Source organism: Stenella coeruleoalba (genome assembly GCF_951394435.1).
Source record: "Stenella coeruleoalba genome assembly, contig: scaffold_47, whole genome shotgun sequence".
NCBI classification, from domain to species: Eukaryota; Metazoa; Chordata; class Mammalia; order Artiodactyla; family Delphinidae; genus Stenella; species Stenella coeruleoalba.
Window position 1 is genome coordinate 1101832 of NW_027646269.1, and position 12287 is coordinate 1114118.

Here is a 12287-nt window from a genome sequence, read left to right on the forward strand (position 1 = left end):
CTCCCAGTTCTCCATGGCCTGTCGTGCCTTTATGGATTTTACACTTTTTTCAGATGGCCCTTTTGACCAGGTGGAAGTGAGACTTCATTGTAGTGCAGATTTCCTTTGCAAGCTTGCTTGGTTGGCCAAAAAGGGCGTATGTGTTTTTTCCTGAATATATTCAGGAAAAAACGCATACGCCCTTTTTGGCCTAGTGCATCATTGTCGAGTTTCTGACTCTCTTCATATGTTTTCAATGCAATTCCAGTCTACCTCCTGAAATCGGTTTCATGCAATTCTGCCTTGCTTTCAATGCCTCTTCATAGCCTTACCTCAATATATTTTTTAAAAATAGTTGGCCTTTATAACTCTGCAGGTTTTTGAATTGCAGTGGCCCTTAGCTCCATTTTTTAGCTCTTATTTTTGTGGTCTTGCCCCGTAACCACAGGATTCCTTGAAGCCCTAGTTTTCTTCTGGGGCACCTTGCTGTGCCTTTGGTTAATTCTTCTTACTGATGTGATATTAGAGTGACATGTGCCCATTGAAACCGCTACAGCTAGTTTCTCACTGGTTCCCCCTATTCCCATTCATCCTCTGCACTAACTGCAGACTGTGCGATACCAGAACTTAAAGGCATTGACTCCATGTGGGGATGTTGTTAGTAAAGCGGCTGGAATGTTGATCCGGAGCCCCAGGAGAGGAAAAATGAGGTGCGTTTTAGAAACCTTTCCCGATCATATGGTATACCAGTCGCTGGGTTTCCCAAGCATGGTTTAGCTGTAGGAAGATTCCCTTCAACCTGGAGTGTTGGGACCCTTGGACTGAGTAGCATGAAGTATTGCATTAAACTTTCGGCAGTTGCTCACCAAAGCTCACCAATCCTGTCAGCCCCAAGTGTCCAGCCTTATGTCTTATCCAGCTTTGGGTTTATATGTGGTCAATCCAGGTTGCATCACAGCCCCTGAGCGAATTTTGTAAGAATTTTTCTCTCTTTCATTGTTTCAGCGTTTTGTTTTTAAAATTTATTTCTATAATGGGGTTTAGCTCATTTTCACTGCTGTGTTTGTGCCGCTCTGCACACACTTGATTCCCTTATGGAGATATATCAATACATGGGTTTTAAGATTCTTATTCCTCAGATATATTTCTCTGCGGTGTATAGGGTGTGTTGAGGCCTGTTCATTGAGCAAGGTGTAGATCTTGTCTAATACCTATTTGGTTTATTGAACGGTATCTGTGCTAATTTCAAACTCTGGTTTTATGCATCACCCCACCTCTCCTTTCCCCTTAAGCTGACATAAGTGTGTTTTCTAAATGTGAGACACTGTTCTGTTCTGTAATTCATTTCTTGTGCAGCCATATTTACCCTCCCTCTATAAGTGATATCTTATGATATGTTTCTTTTTCTGTTTGACTTATTTCAAGTAGTATTATCGGACCTAAATCCACTCTTTATCCTTCTACTAGCCTTATTACATTGATTTCATGGTGAAGAGATATTCCATTGTACATAAGTACCACATCTTCTTTATCCATTGTTCTCTTTCCTGGGATATTTAAGGTGTACTGAAGTTGAGGTTCTTGTAAACAGAGTAGCCCTAAACTGTGGTGTGCTTGTGTCTTGTTGATTTTTAGACTTCCCTAGATATACTCCCATGATTGGAAGTGTCCTATGCTCTGTAGCTCTGTTTTTTAGATGATTTAGGAACCACCATACACTTCTCCAGAGTGGCTCTCGGCAGTTCACACACTGCCCATCAGCGTATAAAGGCTCCCTGTTCTCCATGGCCTGTCCTGCATTTCTGGTTTTTACAATTTTTTAGGATGGCCCTTTTGACCGGTGGGAAGTGAGACTTCTTTGTTGTGCACATTTGCATTGCTTGCTTGCTTCGTTGCCCATAAAGTGCGTATGCGTTTTTTCCTGGATATAATCAGGAAAAAACGCATACGCCCTTTTGGGCCAACTGCATCATTGTCGAAATTCTGCCGCTTTTCATGTGCGTTAAAGACGAGTCCAATCTATCTCTTGAAATCTGTTTCTTGCAATTCTGTCTTGCATTCAGATCCTCTTCTTTGCCTTACCTCAACATATTTTTGGACGTTAGTTTTCATTTATAACTCTGCAGGTTTGTGAATTGCAGTGACCCTGAGCTCCATTTTTTAAGTTGCTCTTTTGTGAGCTGGCCTCAAACCCGCAGGATTGCTTCAGGCCCTATTTTGGCTCCGGCGAGGCAGGCTGAGCCTTTCTTTAATTCTTATTCTTAATGGGAAATTAGAGTGATATGTGCCCGTCCAAACCCCTACAACTCTTCTCTCATTGGTTCCCCCTCTTCCCGTTCATCCTCCTCACAATTTGCAAAATGTGTGAAACAGAAGTTTAAATGTGCTGATTCTCCAAGTGGGGAGATTCTAAGTAGCGTGGCTGGAATGGTGAACAGGAGCACCAGGAGAGGATAAATGAGGTGCATTTTAGACACATCTCCCGATCACATGGTGTACAGTCCTCTGGGTTTTCCATGCATGTTTTAGCTGTAGGAAGATCCCTTGAACCTGCAGATTTGGGACCCATTGAATGGGTACCAGGTAGTATTACTTTAAAGGGTGTGCATTTCCTCACCCAACCTCACATTTCTCTTAGCGCAAACAGTTTCCAGCCTTATGTCTCATCCTGCTGTGGGTCTAGATGTGTTCAATCCATGTTGCATCACCGTCCCTGAGGAAAAGTTGTAAGAGGTTTTCTCTGTCTCTCTGTCGTTTATTTTTTTCAATTTATTACTATATTGGTTACAGCTGATTTTCAAAGCTCTGTTTCTTGCTGCTGTACATCCACTTGATTCACGTACAGAGAGACATCAATAAATTCTTTTTCAGATTCTTACCAGTCGTATATATTCTTTTCCGGTGACTTGAGTGTGCTGAGTGCAGTTCTTTTAGCTACCGTGTAGGCCTTGTTGATTATCAGTTTGGTATTTGGAATGGTATCTTTGCTAATTTCAACCTCCTGGATGATGCCTCACCCCTCCCCACCTTTCCCGTTTAGCAGCCTTATGCGTGTTTTCTACATATTTGACTATGTTTTTGTTTTGTAATTTATTTCATGTGTAGCCATTTTGGATTCCACCTTTAAGTGACATCTTATGATATGTGTCTTTTTCTTTTTGAATTCTGTCACTTAGAATGATCATACGTAACTCCTCCGGAGTTGTTACAACTGGCCATATTTCATTGATTTCCAGGCTGAATAATATTCCACTCTACCTAAGTACCACATCTCTATCCATTTTTTCCCTCCAGAGACATTTAAGTTATATCCTAGTCGAGGATCTTTTAAACAGAGAGGGGGTAAACATTGGGGTGCCTGTGTCCTCTCGATTTTTGTTTTTCCCAAGATATACGCCCATGAGTGCAAGTGCCCTATGCTCTATAGCTCATTTTTTAGTTGCTTTAGTAAACACAATACACTTCTCCAGAATGGCCGTTGGCAATATACATTTCCACTATAAGTCTCACAGGGCTCCCTCTTCTCGTTGCCCTGTCCTGCATTTCTGTTGTTTACGCTTTATGAGGATGGCTCTTCTGACTGATGCGAAGTGATATCTTTTGTGGTATTGACTTCCAGTGCCCACCTGTTTGGTTGGCTAAAAAAGTGTATGCCCTTTTCTTGAATATATACAGAAAAGAACGCATACACCCTTTTTGGCCAACTGCAATGTTGGCAATGTTCAGCTCCTTTTCTTGTGCTTAATGGCGAGTCCTTTCTACCTCCTCAAATCCCTTTCCTGCCATTCTCCCTTGCTTACAAGTCCTTTTCTCTGACTCTCCTCAAGACATTTTTCAGTGATGGATATTTTCAACTCTGCAGTTTTGTGAATTTTACTGCCCCTGAGTTCCATTGTTCAACTCGTGTTTATGGGAACTGGCCACAAAGCAGCGGGATTTCCTCAAGCCCTATACTGTTTCCATGGGCAACCCTAGCCTTTGGTCAATTCGTCTTCCTGATTGGAAATTAGAGTGACATGTGCCTGTCTGAACACCTAGGACTTGTCTCTCATTGTTCCTCATCCTTCTGCTTCATCCTCTGGACAAATTCCAAACTGTACGCAACAGGATGTTGACAGTGCTGACATCTCCAAGTGGGGAGACTGTTAGTAAAGACGCTGGAGGGGTGAACCCGAGCACCAGGAGATGAGGAGATGAGATGCCTTTTCCAAACTCTTCCCGATCAGACGGTATACCATCCTCTGGGTGTGACAGACATGTTTTAGCAGTAGGAAGAGTCCCATTCATGTAAGGACAACACCAGGGCTTTTTCAAAATCAGTGTCTCCCCGAAACCCAAACTGGGGAAGTTTTTAAGCTACGGCTACACATATGTTCATTAAGGGCCTTGGGAAGTAGGCAGAGTCCAAACTTTAGATGATTGAAGTCTTCAGGGTCAGGAGCACTCACCACCAGCTTCCCTTAGGCTACACTTTAACTGTCATTGATAGATGATGTCAATAAAAATATCTATTCTTTTTCAGATTATTTCCCCTTATAGGTTATTGCAAAATGTTGAGTGTAGTTCCCTGTGCTATACAGTAGTTCCTTGTTGATGATCTATTTTATACATAGCAGTGTGTATGTGTTCATTCCAAACTGTTAATTTATCCCTCCTCCCACCTTTCCCCTTTGGTAATAATAAATTATAAGATTTTATACTTCTCAGAAATGGGGGAGCTGAAAGAGAGGTATCATTTTCAATGGAAAAGCATTTAAAACAAGATTGAAGGTTTAACCAAGATTATTAGATGTACATCCTTGGAAAGAAATCACTTCGTTTCTCTGTTTCTCTAATATTGACCTGACAAATAAGACAAACCTTTTCACTGAACTTGCTTATAAAAAGTGATGGAAATATCAAATGGAAGTGTTAAAAACATCTTATTTTACCCGAGCCTTATACACTGTTCTATGTTAACTACAGTTTGGCTCACACATCTGTTCATTGAGGTTACAATAGTCTCAATTTCTGTTACTGATCCTCCAGAGTGGACCCCAACAAGTGTCCCCCTGCCCAGTGTCATTGGGGCCAACAGATCGAGACTGAGTTTGGTTCACAAGCAAAGGAAACTTTATATTTTGATCAGAGAATGGAGAGGTGAGAGCATGCACTACCCCGTGGGCTGTGGGCTGGGCTGCTGTGTAGAGATCCTGTCAGAGTCAGTGGGAGGGAGGGAGGCGGCGGAGCTCTCGAGGGCCGGGTTGGCTGTAGCTCAGGCTCTATATCGTGGAGTCTGCACTGGGCCCCAGGAGCTGAGGTGTCGACCCAGCCATTCTGCACTAGGAAATCTGGTCTGAAGTGCCGGGTGTGGAACCTCTGCATGCGGGACCCTAGGAGCACGTGAAATTAGACAAAGCACAAAGGATAAAAAAGGTTAGACTTGACTTTATTGCCCAGATTCTATTTTTATCTCCCAGGGATTTTTAATGGGCTTTGCTGGGGACAAACCCCTCCTCTGCCTTTTGTCCCGTTCCTCATTCTTGGAGTGCTGAGGGTGCAGACCCTTCTTCTGTAACTGCTGAGTGCTGAGTTGGGAGCCCTCATACCCTGGGGCGAGGGTCAGAGCTTCTCCCCAGCAGCCTCCCGGTGACGTTGATTGTCCCCAGGACCCCTGCCTCCCTGCTCGTCCACCTGAGCACCAGCATTGGAAGTGTTATAGATTCTAATGACCTTTAAGGGTCCAGGAAAGAGATGTGCAGAGACGCTGTGGGGGCCGGTTTCACCCCGCCCCACATTTGTTCGGCCACCTTAGGCTGACCGTTTCTGCCAGCCTAGATGCTCTGACCAGTAGTCTGCGCTTTCTTCAATTAGGCCCCTGAATTAACGTACAAACAGCACCAGGTGTCAGAGTCCTGCCCGCTCAACTCCCAGACAGTCCAGGGTCAGTGGTGACCAAGGACCATGATGGCTACTGAGTCAACAGCCTTTTGAAGTAAACAGGAGTCCAGCCGGTCTTATTGGCCACCATCATCACGGTGTCTGTAGGCTTTTCTATGGTGACAGTGTGGTATACTGTTCCCCCGCCAAGATTATTAGCTCCCCTCTGGGTGCAGTAAGTCCTGCAAGCAGTAGTCTACTCTTTTGGGACACACTCTTGTTGTTTTATGAGAGAAACTCCAGGTCAAGTGATGTTCACACGAGTCGTCATGGTGCCCTGTTGCCCCCGGTTATCTCTCTGGATGTTGGAGTTGGAGGGCCTCCTCACTCGAGGTCGGTGTGCCCACGGAGCGAACCCTGCAACTTCAGGGCATGGTTGGTGGTTAGGATCACCACGTGGGGTCCTTTTCCCTTAGGAGGGAGGTGGCCTCTTGGGCTGCTGATTTCCAGGTTTTTAGATACCGCCAGTATCTTGGCCAGATGTGGCAGTGGGCCAAGCCCCTTAGTGACCGTAGTTTATCCTACCTGGATGGCATTCTTGCATTGTTCCATTTCAAGTGGTCCCAGTTTTTGCACTAATTCTCCAATGGCGATTCACCTTTCACCGGGAATGTAAAGGTCAAAGGGTTTAGCTAAATTAGGGAGTTCCAGGGCAAGGGTCTGAATTGACTGCTCTTTCCATTCTTGAAAGGCCACTTCTGGATTCTATTCAAAAGGATCATCATCTTTTCCTTTCAGTGTTTCATATAGAGGCCCAGCTAGTAGACTGTAGTTAGGGATCCAGAAGCAGCAAACCCTGGCCTCCCCAGGAACCCCTAAGCTGTCTTCTAGTTTTAGAAAGGGGTAAGGCTGAAAATGGTTTCTTCCCTTTCCTGGGATGGGCTTCTCTGACCTTCTGTGAGAATGAAGCCCAGGCAGGTCACCGCAGTCTGTGATATTTGAGCTTTTTCTTGGACAACTTCTATCCTTTATTGGCTTGGTAGTTCAGAGGCCTCCTTAGTAGGGCTGGTGATCAGAATGTCGTCTGCATATTGAAGGAGGGTTTCCTTTTCCAGAGGTAGAACTTTTAGGTCTTTAGCTAAGCTTTCCCCAAAGATGGTGTGGGAATTTTTGCACCCTTGGGGCCAGACGGCCCGGAAGTATTGTTTTAGTTGTATGTTGAGTCCTGCCACTCACAAGCCAAAATTTCTTGTGACTCTGGGACTAATGGAATACAAAAGAAGGCATCATTGAAGACTAATACAGAATACCATGTCCTGGTGGTTGGTAGAATGACCAGCAGGGTGTAGGAATTAGGAGCAACTGGAGGTATATCCTCGGTGGCTTCACTGACTGTCCTGACATCCTTTACCAGGTCCCCAGCAGCCCATGGGGCTCTCGTGGTCAGACCAATCCCAGAATATGGAGCTCACCTGGGCAGGTACCCCACCCCCACCCCAGCCCACGGGGCTCTCGTGGTCAGGCCCCTCCCAGGATACAGAGCTACCCTTGCAGGTACCGTGGCAGGGCTGGGCACACAGGAACCGTGCACATAGCCCTCATTGCAGAGCACCCCCAGCTCACCTGTCGCTCAGAGCTGACACAGAGCACCTCAGAGCAGGACTGGAACTAACAAACAGCAGCTGTGACAGGTCTGTGACCCTGGGCATCACTCCGTGAGGCCTCCCTCCACCTGGTCTTCCAGAGACTTCCACTGCACCCGGGGCACCAGGCCTCTGTCTCCAACCACCACCCACCCCTCCTCTCCCTGACTCCTGGGTTCCTCTCATTAGGAGAGGGTTTTCTTGAAGTTGTCTCCCACTCATGGGCCAGACAAAATGATTAGAAAACAAGCCAAAGCTGCAGCCCCTTGTCTATCCTGACTCTCAGGAGCCCACACCTGTTCCTTGGACCTGGCCGGTTCAGCAAGTTCCATTTTCTGCAACTGTGAGCCCCTGAGGGGTGATGATTGGCTGACCTGGGCAGCCTTACCGTGCCGGCCAGCCCTCCCCAGGTGTGCCTGGGTTGAGATCAATATAAATACCACTCCAGGCAGCAAGAGCCCCTGCAGCCGTGCCTGACGCCATTTTCTCTGCCCTGTCAGCAGTCTCGGGGCTGGGCTGGTGGGAGGGAGTGAGAGGCCACGGCTTTGTGGGTGGCCCAGTGTGAGTGGGGCTCTGCTGGACTTTCTGCAGCAGTTGCCAGGCTGCCACCTGCTAAAGAAGAGGATGTGTCACCCATACCTGCTGCTGGAATTTCTCCCTGGGCAGAGGTGAGGAAGGAAAAAAGCAGTGGGGGCAGGGACAGGACGGGTATCTCAGGCAGGGAAATGGAAATCTTCCAGAAGAGCACCCAGGGCCAGGACCATCCTGGCTGGCCTGCAGGCACCAAGTCGGCCGGGATGCTGTCACTCGTGTGGCTCTATGGCCCTTCCTCTAGGCTTTCAAGTCCTTGTATATATTCAGGTGTTTTACCTGGGACGGGTGGGAATAGTTCAGCAGCAACTGGCCTGGGGCTCAGCTCACGTTTACTCACAGATGCCTCGGCACGGTGCCCCAGCTTTGCAATGAGGACGCTTGTTGCGTGGGGGCTGCTGGCTGAATGGGAGACGATTCCCCACCACTGACCAACTTCAGAATTGTTTACAACTGGAGTAAGTGCCCTGATACGGTTTTCCTCTGTGTAACTGGTGGGTTCTGTGTTTTTTTTCTCTTTTTCGTTTTTGGTTCAAGGTAGATTTTATTCCTCTTTTTTGTATTTACAGATATAAGCATGGAAATAATTTATTCATATAAATACATGTATGTGCAGGGAATAATTGTTTTTTCTGTTTTATTTTTTAAATTTTACTTCTTTTTAATTTTGAATTTTATTTTATATTTTTATACAGCAGGTTCTTATTGGTTATCTATTTTATACATATAAATGTATACATGCCAATCCCAGTCTCTCAACTCCTCCCACCACCACCCCCCCAACAGCTTTCCCCCCTTGTTGTCCATACGTTTGTTGTCTACATCTGTTGCTCTATTTATGCCTTGCAAAATGGTTAATCTGTACAGTTTTTCTAGGTTCCACATATATGCATGAATATACAAGATTTGTTTTTCTCTTTCTGACTTACTTCACTCTGTATGACAGTCTCTAGATCCATCGACGTCTCTACAAATGACCCAATTTCATTCCTTTTCATGGCTTAGTAATATTCCATTTTATATATGTACCACAGCTTTATGCATTCGTCTGTCTGTGGGCATTTAGGTTGCTTCCATTACCTCGATATTGTAAATAGTGATGCAATGAACATTGCGGTGAATGACTCTTTTTGATTTATGGTTTTGTCTGGGTATATGTCCAGTACTGGGATTGCTGTATCATATGGTAATTCTATTGTTAGTTTCCTAAGAAATTCCATATTGTTCTCCATAATGACTGTATCAATTTATATTCCCAACAATAGTGGAAGAGGGTTCCTTTTCTCCACACCCTTTCCAGCATTTTTTGTTTGTAGATTTTCAATGATGCCTATTCTACCAGGTGTGAGGTGATACCTCATTGTTGAATCCATTTCGTTGAGCAAGGGGTAGCTCTTGTCTATTACATATTTGGCTTATGGAACGGTATCTGTGCTAATTTCAAACTCTGCTTTTATGCAGCACCCCAACTCACCTTCCCCCTTAAGCAGGCATAAGTTGGTTTTCTAAACTTGAGACCCTGTTCTGTTTTGTAATTCAGTTCATGTGTAGCCAAGTTCACATTCCGTGTATTAGTGATACCTTATGATGTTTCTTTTTCTCTGTGACTTATTTCACTTAGAATCATCGTGCCTCAATCCACTCATTATGCTGGTATGGGCCTGGTGACATAGATTTCATTGCTGAGTGGTATTCTGTTGTACATAAGTACCGCAACTTCTTTATCCATTATTTGCTCCCTGGGATATTTAACTTGTGCCGTAGAAGAGATTCCTGTAAAAAGAGCCGTCCCAAATTTTGGGGTTGCTGTGTCTTTTTGATATTAATTTCCCTAAGCTATAGGACCATAAGTGGAAGTGCCCTAGGCTCTGTTGCTTTGTTTTTTAGATGTTTCAGGAAACACCATACACTTCTCCCGAGTGTCTGTTGGCAATTTACATCCCGCCCATCAGCATAAGAAGGCTCCCAGTTCTCCATGGCCTGTCCTGCCTTTCTGGATTTTACACTTTATTCTGATGGCCCTTTTGACCGGGGGGAAGTGAGACTTCATTGTAGTGCAGATTTCCTTTGCAAGCTTGCTTGGTTGGCCAAAAAGGGCGTATGCGTTTTTTCCTGAATATATTCAGGAAAAAACGCATATGCCCTTTTTGGCCTAGTGCATCACTGTGGACGTTCTGCCTCATTTCCTATGCTTGAAATGCAATTCCTGTCTACCTCCTGAAATCGGTTTCCTGCAATTCTGCCCCGCTTTCAAGTCCTCTTGGCAGCCTTACTTCAGTCTATTTTTGGACGATAGCTGTCATTTATAACTCTGCAGGTTTGTGAATTACAGTGCCCCTGAGCTCCTTTCTTCAACTCGCTTTCTTGTGACCTGGCCGCAACACCGCAGGATGGCTTCAGGCCCTAATCTGGTTCCTGCACGGCACGCTGAGCCTTTGGTTAATTCCTCTTCCTGGTGGTAAATGAGAGTTAAATTTGCCCGTCCAGACACCTCCAGCTAGTCTCTCATTGGTTCTCGCTATTCCTGTTCATCTTCCGCAGAAATTGCAAACTGGGCCAAAGAGGAGGTTAAAGGCGCTGACTCTCCAAGTGGGGAGAGTGTTAGTAAAGCGTCTGGAATGTTGCACCCGAGTACCAGGGGAAGAAAACTGAGACATATTTGAACACGTCTCCCGTTCACACGGTTGATCATACTCTGGGTTCCACATGCATGTTTTAGCTGAAGGAAGAATACCTTAAACCTGGAGAGTTGAGACCCGTGGAATGGGTACCATGCAATATGTCTTCAAAGGGTCTTCATGTGCTCACCGAACCTCTCCAATCCTATCACTGCTGCTTTTATGCCCCTGTACACACGCTTGATTCTCTTTTGGAGACATAGCAATCCATAGGTTTTAAGATACTTACTAGTCAGGTACATTCTTAGGCGTTTAATATGGGGTGTTGAGTCCATTTCGTTGAGCAAGGAGTAGCTCTTGTCTATTCCATATTTGGCTTAAGGAACTTTATCTGTGCTCATTTCAATCTCTGGTTTTATGCACCACCACAACTCACCTTTCCCCTTAAGCAAGCATAAGGTGGTTTTCTAAATTTGAGACCCTGTTCTGTTTTGGAATGCAGTTCCTCTGTAGCCAAGTTTACATTCCGTGTATTAGTGATATCTTATGATGTTTCTTTTTCTGTGTGACTTATTTCATTTAGAATCATCGTATCTGAATCCACTCATTATGCTGCTACGGGCCTGATGACATAGATTTCATTGCTGAGTGATACTGCATTGTCCGTATGTACCACAAGTTCTTTATCCATTTTTCACTTTCTGTGATATTGAACTTGTACGGTAAACGAGGTTCTTGTAAACAGAGGCGTCCCAAACTTTGGGGTGGCTGTGTCTTTTTGATTTTAATTTCCCTAAGCTATAGGACCATAAGTGGAAGTGCCCTAGGCTCTGTTGCTTTGTTTTTTAGATGTTTCAGGAAACACCATACACTTCTCCCGAGTGTCTGTTGGCAATTTACATCCCGCTCATCAGCATAACAAGGCTCCCAGTTCTCCATGGCCTGTCCTGCCTTTCTGGATTTTACACTTTTTTCAGATGGCCCTTTTGACCGGGGTGAAGTGAGACTTCATTGTAGTGCAGATTTCCTTTGCAAGCTTGCTTGCTTGGCCAAAAAGGGCGTATGCGTTTTTTCCTGAATATATTCAGGAAAAAACGCATACGCCCTTTTTGGCCAAGTGCATCATTGTGGACGTTCTGCCCCTTTTCCTATGCTTTCAATGCAATTCCAGTCTACCTCCTGAAATTGGTTTCCTGCAATTCTGCCCCGCTTTCAAGTCCTCTTGGCAGCCTTACTTCAGTATATTTTTGGACGATAGCTGTCATTTATAACTCTGCAGGTTTGTGAATTAGAGTGTCCCTCAGCTCCTTTCTTCAACTCGCTTTCTTGTGAGCTGGCCGCAACACCGCAGGATGGCTTCAGGCCCTAATCTGGTTCCGGCACGGCACGCTGAGCCTTTGGTTAATTCCTCTTCCTGGTGGGAAATGAGAGTTAAATTTGCCCGTCCAGACACCTCCAGCTAGTCTCTCATTGGTTCTCGCTATTCCTGTTCATCTTCCGCAGAAATTGCAAACTGGGCCAAACAGGAGGTTAAAGGGACTGACTCTCCAAGTCGGGAGAGTGTTAGTAAAGCGTCTGGAATGTTGCACCCGAGTAC

General features: G+C 45.2%; 1 long non-coding RNA gene across 8 annotated transcripts in view; it reads left to right on the forward strand.

The window, feature by feature from the left end:
* LOC307181221 overlaps window positions 1-12287 on the forward strand; it is a 2056127-nt gene that overhangs the window by 460856 nt on the left and 1582984 nt on the right. Inside the window, exon 1 of one of the 8 annotated variants that reach the window (XR_013826155.1) lies at window positions 11345-11359. The exons of the other annotated variants lie outside the window; for them this stretch is intronic. This is a non-coding gene — a long non-coding RNA (uncharacterized lncRNA). Of the gene's footprint in view, window positions 1-11344; window positions 11360-12287 lie in introns of those variants that run through there. 8 annotated transcript variants of the gene reach the window in all.